This window comes from Puma concolor, chromosome B1, assembly GCF_028749965.1.
Source record: "Puma concolor isolate L17-30 chromosome B1, mPumCon1.1.hap2, whole genome shotgun sequence".
NCBI lineage: Eukaryota > Metazoa > Chordata > Mammalia > Carnivora > Felidae > Puma > Puma concolor.
This window is the reverse complement of record NC_141670.1, coordinates 133,332,267-133,344,532: the sequence shown is the minus strand read 5'-3', so window position 1 is coordinate 133,344,532 and position 12,266 is coordinate 133,332,267.

Sequence of the window (12,266 nt, the reverse complement as noted above, 5' to 3'; positions counted from 1 at the left end):
ATTTCAAGAATCCCTCCACAGTTAAAAGATTGAAAACCAATATTCAAGGCTGTTCCTGACCTGCTTCAACTCAATCTCATCTCATTCCATGATCTCTGGGTGTTATATTTTGTGTTGAAGCTGAAATATTCGGCTCCCACTCTGCAGCTCAAAGTAGCTGAGTCCAATTCCTGTCAACACAGAAGCCCACCCTAAAAGCCATTTCCTGCCTGTTTCCTTTTACCTCTTCCTTTTGTGAGTTGTGGGGTCTTTAATAGAGTCTAACTGGACTGCAGTTAAAAGGCCAGATGCTAGTCCTGGAGGGATTGCAAATTTTTGCAAGATTTTTAAGACATAATTTGTGTACAGTGATAATATGAGGCTAACTGTTCACAGATTTAGGGGAGAAAAATCAGCATTTTGGTATTAAACACGGCAAAAATCCCAATTGCTACAACAGGCTGTCACAATCACAATCAGGAAAGGGGCAAAGTCTAGTATAAGAACATTCTGCATTGGAATCAATCTTCTTGAAACCTGTCTCCTTCACTGACTGTATCACATTTGGCAAGTTACATTAGTTTTCTAGTTTTCTTATCTACAGAAATAGGAATTACAATGCATACTTAGAAGAATTAAATGCAAAAATATATGTAAAGTGCTAGCACAGTGTAATCTTTGTTAAAGGATAGCTCTTTTTTTTTTTTTTTTTAATGTTTACTCATGTATTTTGAGAAAGAGGGATAGAGAATGAGCAGGAAGGGACAGAGAGAGAGAGAGGGAGAGAGAATCCCAACCAGGCTGGGCACCTTCAGCACAGAGCCCAATGTGGGGTTCAAACCCATGAACCATGAGATCGTGACCTGAGCTGAAAGCAAGAGTTGGATGTGTAACTGACTGAGCCACCCAGGAGCCCCGATAAAGGGTAGCTCTTATCATTAGCAAGGATGATTTAATATAATTTTTTATCTGAGTACTACACTATGTAGTCATTTTGCACCTCACACTGAGATCACATTCTTTTCATATGTTAATTTTTATTATCACAAAACATAGGAACAAATTTTAAAAACTTCAAGGATACTGAGGCTCCCTTAGTCCAGCATGTACACTCCCCTTGTATGTCCCTACTTGAAGGTCCTCATCTCACTCCTGCTCTCCATGGTGTCTTTAAGTCTGGAGCCTCTCTATTCATCCTTTCCAGAGAATAAATGCTTGAGGGGAGAGGAAGGGATAGGACGTTGTGGGACCAACCAGGGGTAAGAGAGGGGCCCTGGCCATGCAGGTATTTTGTATGGAATGTTCCAGCAAGTCCTCCATTTTTAGACCCTGGCCTCACAAGATCCTGAATTTGTTGGTGCCTCTGCTTGCACAAGGCAGATGCCTTCACCTCCCATGTGGGGTGACCTGTCTGCAGTTTCCAGGTTGTCACCTCTTGAGGTTGTCACTCTGGTAAATTTGCTACCACTCCTCCATCTACTTTCTGTCTTCTGAGAATTTGTTGAAATATGTTTCCTGTGGTTCTCCTTGTAGGACAGCCCACAATACTGACCATCTTTAGCCCTCTTTCTAGGGCTTTGTTTACCTCCATCCACTCACTGACGCCCTGGGGCTACGTGTTCTAGGCCCCTTGGAGGTTAACATACCCACCAAGGCTGGGATGGGGGAGGCTTGACTTTGGCCTTCTGTAAATTTAAGAATAACACAGTCTCTCCCCTTCTTAACACACAGGTGGTGCCATGAGATCTAAATGTTAGATGTCAATTAGGTGTGTGTGAACACTTTGATCTGACTACAGTGAGCTCTGCAGGTCCCCTTGTCCTATAAAATCTGTAGATTAACATCCAGGCTTTGTGGAGAATAACTGCACAGCTGGGGTGTAGCCCATCTGATCCCCCATCGTTAGATTACCCTGAGTAAGACTCTGTGTAAACTGTATGGAGCAGCCGGCTCTGTTTTTCAGTCTCAAAGTGCCTTCTCAGTTTTGGGGATCCCTTCCCCACCTTCTAACATCCCCCTATAATCCTTTTGTCCTTGTGACTTAATACTTTTAAAAATCCTTTTCATATCATTTCAGAAAGATTTGGAGGATTGGGAAAGAAGACAAACACATGTGGTCAATTACTGTTTTTAAACCTGAAGCGGATGTCAGATTCTAACACCAGCCCATATGACGGAAATTGCATTTGGACAAAATTTACCTTGAACCCATGTAATATGGAAAGAAAATTATCTTTAAACATTAGAGTTCCAGTCAGCTTGGGGAGATACTCTGTGAGAGGCACACGGGACCTTTGGGGCGGGAGGACGACTCCCATTGCCCACCTAATGCTCTCCTCTGAACATGACCTCCTCTGCTGACACCGCAAGTGGAGTTTGTTATTTAGTCCTATGCTATTAAGAAAATTACAGAAATGTAAAATATAAATGTATATAAATATAAAACACATGATTTTTGTGGAAATATATAATATACAGATATAAAAATAATAAAAAGCAATTATTTTTTGCTTTGTTTTGTTTTTACTTCTAAGTCTTCGCATAAATAAAATGTGTACAAGATGCTACGTGTAGCTCTGGTAGTTTCTGAAATCCCTCGGTAGAGAGTTTGGTATAAAGGAATCTAAGCTGAACATGTAGGCAAGGTTAGGAAGTTGTGACAGAGGGAGGAGGAGTTGGTAGGTACTGACTAAGGCCGGGACAATGGCTAAGCTGACAGCACCTGAACCAGAAACACTCTCTTCCCACTTTGCTCTTTGCACTTTTTTTTTTCTCCTTAAGGTTTTTTGAGACAATGTGAGAGACAGAGTGCAAGCAGCAGAGGGGCAGACAGAGGGAGACACAGAATCCGAATTGGGCTCCAGGCTCCGAGCTGTCAGCCCAGAGCCTGATGCGCGGCTCGAACTCACGAACCGCGAGGTCATGACCTGGGCCGAAGTCGGACACTCAACCGACTGAGCCACCCAGGCGCCCCTGCTCTTTGCACTCTTACTCTTTGTTTCCCGGGCTGCGGACCCCACTTCAGCACACTTGGAATCAAATTAAAATTGTGGAAAGGCTTTGAGCGAGGGTTGGTTTGGCTTTCCACTGCACATCTACTAATGAATTGTACTTTTCACTTTTATTCATATAATTTGAAATAAAAACACATTTAAAAAAAATTTTTTTTTCAACGTTTATTTATTTTTGGGACAGAGAGAGACAGAGCATGAACGGGGGAGGGGCAGAGAGAGAGGGAGACACAGAATCGGAAACAGGCTCCAGGCTCTGAGCCATCAGCCCAGAGCCTGACGCGGGGCTCGAACTCACGGACCGCGAGATCGTGACCTGGCTGAAGTCAGACGCTTAACCGACTGTGCCACCCAGGCGCCCCTAAAAACACATTTAAAATGAGATAATGTATTGTGTAAGCACTTTACGCTTTGATTAATTCAGTTTCTTTACCTCAGTTAATCTTCACAGCAATTCAGTAAAATAGATACTGTTATTACCCTAATTTTACTGATTAGTAAACTAAGGCTTAAGGGGGTTGAGTAACTCCTTCAGTTCCTACGGTGGCAGGCCAAGATTCTGTGATTTTATTTATTTATTTATTTTTTTACCATGGTATCCTGAGTGGTGGTGGTGGGAGAAGGGGGGTGCGGGGGGGTGGGGAGGGAGTCTCTGTTTATTTAATTCAGACACTTAAGGGAACATGATCACAAGGGCCAACACTTAAAAAATCTCTGTATTGCCTCTAAAAGTCAGTTCCTAGCTCTTAGAATAAACACAATTTTAGAAGTAACAAGGAGAGGAACTGGAGAGAAAAATATTTTGTACTTGCCACTCACTCACCATAAAAAGGTGATTGATTATGATAACCGTGAACTCAAAGTTTTCTGGACATCTAGGTAAGAGTTTGTTTCAAAACATATCTGGATTCAAGAATCAGGCTGATCTAATATTACTGTTTTCTACACTGAAACTTGGAGAAGTAGTTATTAGAATTATCTTTTAAAAAGTGTCCAGTTTTATTTCAACTTTATAATGCAACTGTAAAAGTTTTATTTTAACTTTAAAGTAAATCTGTGCTAATTTACTCGTGCTAATGAAAGCCTTTCTGCACACTGGCAATCTATTCTAAAACTGCTTATCTGAAAATGTTACGTCTGCCAATGATGACAATATCGTCTGTAATCAATTTTGTAACTTAAAAAAAAATAGCCTTCCTCCCTGTTTTCCCCTTATGATACAGCATTACTTTTAAGATTTATTTTAGTTTGTATTTTCAGACTACATCTGCTATCAGCCATAGAAAAATGACAGACCCCAAACCTCAAATGATATCTAGACCAGCTATTACATCTAACGAACACATTTTATAAGCTGACCTTTTTATATTTATAGTTGAATAAAACTGTTTTATGAACAAGGGCATCACTTATTGAAAATATATATCTACACAAAGACTTTCATAATAAGCCTTTAATGTGATTACCTAATGCCTTTATTTTTTTTATTTATTTATTTTTTTAACGTTTATTTTATTTTTGGGACAGAGAGAGACAGAGCATGAACGGGGGAGGGGCAGAGAGAGAGGGAGACACAGAATCGGAAACAGGCTCCAGGCTCTGAGCCATCAGCCCAGAGCCCGACGCGGGGCTCGAACTCACAGACCGCGAGATCGTGACCTGGCTGAAGTCGGACGCTTAACCGACTGCGCCACCCAGGCGCCCCAACCTAATGCCTTTAATGTTAATAAAACAAAGTTTTTTCCTGAAATAAAAGAAAATGGCATTTATTTGGGATCAAGTAATGAAGCTCTTTTACTCAGGAGATCACTAACTGCCATAACTAGGTATGCAGTAAAGTTATAATGATCAGTTCCTTTTTATAATACTTTTTTTTTTTTTTTTTTAATTTTATTTTCAACGTTTTTATTTATTTTTGGGACAGAGAGAGACAGGGCATGAACGGGGGAGGGGCAGAGAGAGAGAGGGAGACACAGAATTGGAAACAGGCTCCAGGCTCTGAGCCATCAGCCCAGAGCCTGACGCGGGGCTCAAACTCACAGACCGCGAGATCGTGACCTGGCTGAAGTCGGACGCTTAACCGACTGCGCCACCTAGGCGCCCCTATAATACTTTCTTGACAGGGGCTCCTGGTGGCTCAGTTGGTTAAGTGACATACTTCAGCTCAGGTCATGATCTCACACGGTTCATGGGTTCGAGCTCTGCATCAGGCTCTGTGCTGACATCTCAGAGCCTGGAGCCTGCTTCAGATTCTGTGTCTCCCTCTCTCTCTGCCCCTCCCCCACACATGCTCTGTCCCTCTCTCTCAAAAATAAAATAAACATTAAAAAAAATTTATAATACTTTCTTGACATGTAGACATGTTTTAAAAAGTTGCCAATGTAACAATTGGTGGAGCTTATTGAAAGAAATCTGCAAAGTACAGTAGTAAGTACTTCCTTTAAAATTGGATTTAGAAATCACTTGTGGGCTTAAAATATGGCTTCTCTAAAAATATTTCTTATTATGTGCATTGGGTTAGTAAAATGCTATGAACAGTTTGGTGACTTTGACAAGTTCCAGTTCCTAAAAATAATATCTTCCAGTAATATTTTAGTTCCTTCAAAAACAATGGTCACTGAAAGATTTCTGTCTTTGCCTATAACATTACCAGTGCATGCAAAATTTCACTGCCTTCCATTTAGGAACATTACTTTTTGGACATGAATTATAATTGCTTATAAAACATTTCTGAAAAAAAATAATAGCATTACAATGAAAAGCAATATCCTATTTACCATAAAATAAGCAATGAAGTTAAAGATTAGTACAATTAAATTTAATCTAGGAGGATCTTAAATTAAGACACAGCAGTTCGGCAATGTACCTTACAAAACAGAATCAAGAAACCAGGCATAAACTGGTGATTACAAGGAGAATACATGCAATTCAGTGCATTTGGGACTCTCAACTTCAAGTGATGGATATGACCTGTAAGCATATTGGCTTAAGGTTGATTCCAACATTATCAATGCTAAGGCTTTTTATGTCTCAACATATTTTTGTTTCATTTAAAAATAATGGCCCAATCAGAGGCGCCTGTGTGGCTCAGTCGGTTCAGTGTTAGACTCTTGATTTTGGGTTGGGTCATGATCCCAGGGTCATGGGATTGAGCCCCACGCTGGGCTCCATGCTGAGCTTAAGATTCTCTCTCCCTCTCCTTTTGCCCTTTCCCTGCTCATGCACATGCTCTCTTTCTCTTTCTCTCTCTCTCTCTCTCTCAAAAATAAAGGCCCAATCAGAAATTCTATACAAGCTAAAAGCTCAACAGAGTTGTGATTGCAATTTTAAGATTTGATGATATTTTTAAAGCATTAAGGTTATAATGATACATTCATTTATCAGGACCATTTAAAAGGAATATTTAGGGGCGCCTGGGTGGCGCAGTCGGTTGGGCATCCGACTTCAGCCAGGTCACGATCTCGCGGTCTGTGAGTTCGAGCCCCGCCTCAGGCTCTGGGCTGATGGCTCGGAGCCTGGAGCCTGTTTCCGATTCTGTGTCTCCCTCTCTCTCTGCCCCTCCCCCGTTCATGCTCTGTCTCTCTCTGTCCCAAAAATAAATAAAAACGTTGAAAAAAAATTTTTAAAGGAATATTTAAATCAATACATATTAATACTTACGTTTTATTATATCTATATGTCAAAAATATATATTTTTAAATAATTTACTTTCATCAGAAAGACTAGACAGAAATTTTTGGCCAAATGAATTATATTCTCTAGGATAATACAAATCCACTAAAGAAAAAAAAAATTATTTAACATTTTTAGGAAATGCATGTTGAGTTTTTCTAATCAAAAAGTATAGTTTATATTTATAGTTAAACAAAGCTTCTATGGCAATTAAATATAAGGTAACCTTATATTAATATGCCAATAGCTTATTGCTTTGCTTCTCGGGTGCTTAACATCCTTATTTCTAATTAGCGTTTTTTTCAAAACATAATGGTCTTTTAATGTCTTTGATATAAAAAAAAAAGCTTGTCAGACTTGCTTGATAAAATTTGCTTAAAGACCCATAAGGACTAAAATCTATTACTAAATGTAACAATCCAGACTTTTACAAAATAACCTGTAGAGTCCTTCGTTTTTTTCTATCTAACAATTGATCTCTGATCTTCACAGACTATTTGCTTGTAAGTGATTTCATAGCGATGTGTCTTGCTCCATCACTGAAGTGTAAACGCGGGGACTATTCATAATGAATAGGAGCATAGCTGTGAGACTCAGACTCCTTGGCTTCAAATACCAGTTTTGCCACTTAATACTGGTTGTGAGGCTTTGATCAAGTGACTTCATCTCTTTGTGTCCCAGATTCCCCAACTATGACATGGGAATAATAATAACTCTTTTTTTTATAAAATTAATTAATGTTTTTATTTATTTTTGAGAGACAGAGAGAGACAGAGAACGAGTGGGGGAGGGGCAGACCGAGAGGAAGACACAGAATCCAAAGCAGGCTCCAGGCTCTGAGCCCTCAGCACAGAGCTGGCACGGGGCTCAAACTCACTAACTGCAAGATCATGACCTGAGCCGAAGTTGGACGCTTAACGGACTGAGCCACTCAGGTACCCCGGAATAATAATAATTCTTATCTTGAAGGGTTATTGAAGGTATTAAACGTATTAATATGGGTCAAACATTTAGAACAGCATCTGGAAATTAGTGAGGTTGAAAAAAACTCTGAGCCATTAGGAACATGAATATTTATTTCTACAATATTTTAGTTCCCAAGATACTGACTCTGCCAGCTAGGCAAAAATGAATCTTAATCAATATCTCTAAATTTCCTGATGGTTCCAGTAAGCTGTATCTTTTTCTTACAAGTGAAAAAACTCTGTGTCTTGTGTACTCACTGATTTTTTTTTTTTTTTTGCAAGGGGAGACATAATGTTATTGGTTAAATTCTGTCCCCCTAAAAAGATCCATTGAGGGGCGCCTGGGTGGCGCAGTCGGTTAAGCGTCAGACTTCAGCCAGGTCACGATCTCGCGGTCTGTGAGTTCGAGCCCCGCGTCGGGCTCTGGGCTGATGGCTCAGAGCCTGAACCCTGTTTCCGATTCTGTCTCTCCCTCTCTCTCTGCCCCTCCCCCGTTCATGCTCCGTCTCTCTCTGTCCCAAAAATAAATAAACGTTGAAAAAAAAAAAAAAAAAAAGATCCATTGAAGTTCTAACCCCAGTATGTCAGAACATTATCTTATTTGGAAATAGGGTCTTTGGAGATTTAACCGGGTTAAGATGAGGTCATTATGGAGGCCCCTACCCCAGTATGACTGATGTCCTTATAAAAAGGGGAAATTTGGACACAGACATAGAAGGAAGAAGTGTGAAGATGGCTGTGTGACTGGAGTCATGCATCTAGAAGCCAAGGAATGCCAAGGATTGTTGGCAAAGACTAGAAGCTAGGAAGTGGCAAGGAAGGTTTCTCTTCTGAAGCCATTAGAGAACATGGCCCTAGGTTAGCTTGATTTTGGACTTGTAGCCTCCAGAACTGTGAGACAATCACCTGTTGTTTTAAGCCACCCAGCTTTTGGTTCTTTGTTATAGCAGCCCAAGGAACTGAATACAAGTGACAGAAATTTATCTACACATCTAATGAAAAACTGAGGTGGCTACAATTAATCATTGTCCCCCACCTTTTTTTTTTCTTGAGGATCATACACTCTGGATTTGAAGAAATGAATACCTAATTTCTAGATGTAAATGAATTAATAAAATTATTTTTGATCAGTGAATGAAAAACATTCATTTCATTCCTTTCATTAATTCACTGTATTAGTCTACAGAACATAATTCATTTGACCAAAAATTTCTGTCTAGTCCTCTTGGTGAAAGTAAATTATTTAAAAATAAAACATTCAGTGATGAGTCACAAGCAATGCCACAAGGTGCTTGGGCATTTTCTATCTTCTTATTAATAAACTTTTCAAGGACTATATTTGTTGATTTTTTTTTTAATTTTTTTTTAAATGTTTATTTATTTTTGAGACAGAGACAGAGCATGAACAGGGGAGGGTCAGAGAGAGAGGGAGACACAGAATCTGAAACAGGCTCCAGGCTCTGAGCTGTCAGCACAGAGCCCGACGCAGGGCTCGAACTCACGGACCACGAGATCATGACCTGAGCCGAAGTCGACCGCTTAACCGACTGAGCCACCCAGGCGCCCCGATGTTTTTTTTTTAAAACTCACATTGCTATAAAAACATTACCTGTTTTTATATTCTGAGAGACAAATGAACCTGTAAATTAAGTTTTCCTTAGCTTTTTAAGTGCCCACCACAGTTGTAGACCCACACAATGGTTGAATTAGCAAGAAATTAACAGATCGGGTAGTTCAACTAATTTATTTCTCAGAAGAAGAAACTGAGGTCAAGGGAGGTTAAGTAATTTCGACTTCTAGCTTTCTTTTCTGCATCATATCACTGAGGATTTAAACATAATTTAGATCACATTTAAAAGGTCAGATTTTCTGGAACTTTCTGTGTTCTCTTCGTGGCTTCAAGCATAGTGGGCTACTAAAGAGATAACTGTTTAGTGGGGACAATGCTTATTTATCACTTATCTTGAAGCTATAAAAAAACTTGCTACTAATGGTTATATAGAATGTGGTTGTCCATGGTTGACCTGTCCTTGTTATAGGCATAATGTCTTACAGCCAGTGCTTGTGAACTCTATATTGTTTTCTAAAGGCAAAAGCCTTCCTTAGGGTGGGTGAGGGAGAAGAGATATTTCTAAATGAGGCACCAAGTCGAAACTGTTCCTGAGGTTTGGAAGCACATGGGCATTTTTTGTATGTCCTCATATCCCACCATAGCTGACTTTGGAGGTACAGAGTGAGGAGGTAATGAGAAAAATCAACAAACCAAAACAAAAAAGAATCTAGGGTAAATTGCCAAGATTTAAAAAAGAGAAAAGGCATAACATCTTTAATAAATGACTTTGTCTAGAGCTATCAGTCAGTTAATAGTTTACAGATTCTCCCTATAGTTAATAGTTTCATTAATACTTACTTATCTACAGTTACTTAGAGATCTCTCTTCATCTTCAAATAGTATTCACTTCAAGTAATATCAAATTTACTTTCTGCAAGAAATCATGCTAATCACTTTACAGATGTTGCCTTTTTTAATGCAACAAAACAACATGAAGCTACCATTAATATCTTCATTTTACAGTAATGAAAATGAAGTTCAGAGAGTTTAAACAACTTGCTTAATGTTGCATTGCTAGCAAACCGTGGCCAAGATTTAGACTTAGCTGTAACTCCAATGGGCATTTCCATTCATTATCTAATCACAGGGTTGATAGAATCCCTGACTGGGCGTATTTCCCATCTCCCTTCTGTTAGGTGACATATGGGCCCTCCTGCTGGTTAAGCACTTGGGTCATTCTCTTCATCTGGGGTCAGCTTTCAGTATAATCCTTTCTTCCTGCAGGCCCCAGAGATTTGGTCTGCTTACTTTTCTTTTTTCCAGCTGTCACTGCTGATTCTCCCTCCTGTGATTCATCTTCTACTAGAATTCTGGAGTAGAATACAGATCCCCTCTTTTCCTCTTCCTGTTATTCCTGATTAAAAAAACAGCCCTCCTAATGGGAATCTCACTAGCAACTTCAAGTTGTAATGTACTAATATTAGTAATTGCTGCTGTGTTTCACTAATATAAGCTTACTTTTGCTATTGCTGTTAAATTTACTGTTCGTAATTATTTTTGTATATGTTTTTAGACACTTCTATGGCAATGAGTAGAGTTTCAATTTGACTCATATTTATAATTTCTTAACCCTTGCCCTTTCTGCAGACTTGCAACTGCCCTGATTTATCTTGCTAGGGCTTATACTTGAAAGATAATAAAAGATATTGAACATCACATGTCTCAAGATTTGCATTTTAAGAAAGAAGCTGAGAGGAGAGACCTGAATATTAGGCATTTCAGAAAAAGCTCTCATATTAGCCAATCTTGCCTTTATTGAGGCTGATATTATTTAATGTTCTAAATGCTTTCCATATGCAAATTCTATGATGATGATTATCCACATTTTACTGATGAAGAAATTGAAGCACAGAATCTAGCCAAGAATACTAATAAGTGATGAACCTAAGCTTGAAACCTAGGTCTGTATAAAGAGATACATTAAGTGGCTTCTCACAAATGTAGTGTAGGAACACAAATCATGAGTAAAGAACACATTTCATTTTCTACATTTTTTATCCTATAGTTCCCTTGAATCTTCATTTGTTTTCATATTTGTAGTATTGCTTGATGCTTTTGAAAAATGCATCTCTTTTTATTCTGAAAAGTTTAAGATTAAGTAATAGATGAAATGTTTTGTTAAGTGTGAATTTTATAATTTAGTCTTTGTGAGGCTAGTTGGTAATTCTTTTGAGGTCCTTGGTTTAAATTAGTTTCTCTAAATTTAAACTCTTAAAAACTTACATTTGCCATTTGTCTTCTGAATTCCTTGATAAATATAAGTATGTAATTCACATATAATAAAGCCTTAGTTACACCATCAATTTCACAGTCCCGTTCTTGTAAGCTTTACCAGCTGAAACCTTCTTTCTACAATTAAGTGGTTTTGTTTTTGTTTTTTATGTATTAAACTCTTAAAAGACATCAAGCATTCTGAGTAAATTAATAGTTTCTATGGGATTTGTTTTTTTCTGTTGTCTCTTTTTGAGGGAAAGAGCAAAAATAAAAATACCCTTCCCTAGTAAACCGCCCCCCCCCCCAAAAAAAGCTAGCATTGACTTCAAAACCCAATTATTTGTGTTTAATAGACAGTTTAATATAAATGTGTTTAGTAAATCATGCATAGTTATTTTAACAGAATGGTTCTGCAATCTCAGAAAAAAAATTTTTTTAAAGAAAAGATTAAAACAAAGATTATTTATCTAACAATAGTATGGTCACTTTATAGTAAATGCACATTATACTCCTAAAATGTCTCCCCATTTGTAGTCATAAACTTTCCTGACAGAACTCCTATGAGCTTACGATGCAGGTAAGCTTATATTTTATCTCACTTTATTAATCCTTTAAGGAATTTCTTTTTGTTAATTTTTTTGATGTTTATTTATTTTTGAGAGAGAGAGAAAGAGAGAGAGAGAGACAGAGCATGTGCAGGGGAGAGGCAGAGAGAGGGAGATACAGAATCTGAAGCAGGATCCAGGCTCTGAGCTGTTAGCACCAGAGTCCAACAAGGGGCTCCAACTCATGAGCCACGAAATCGTGACCAGA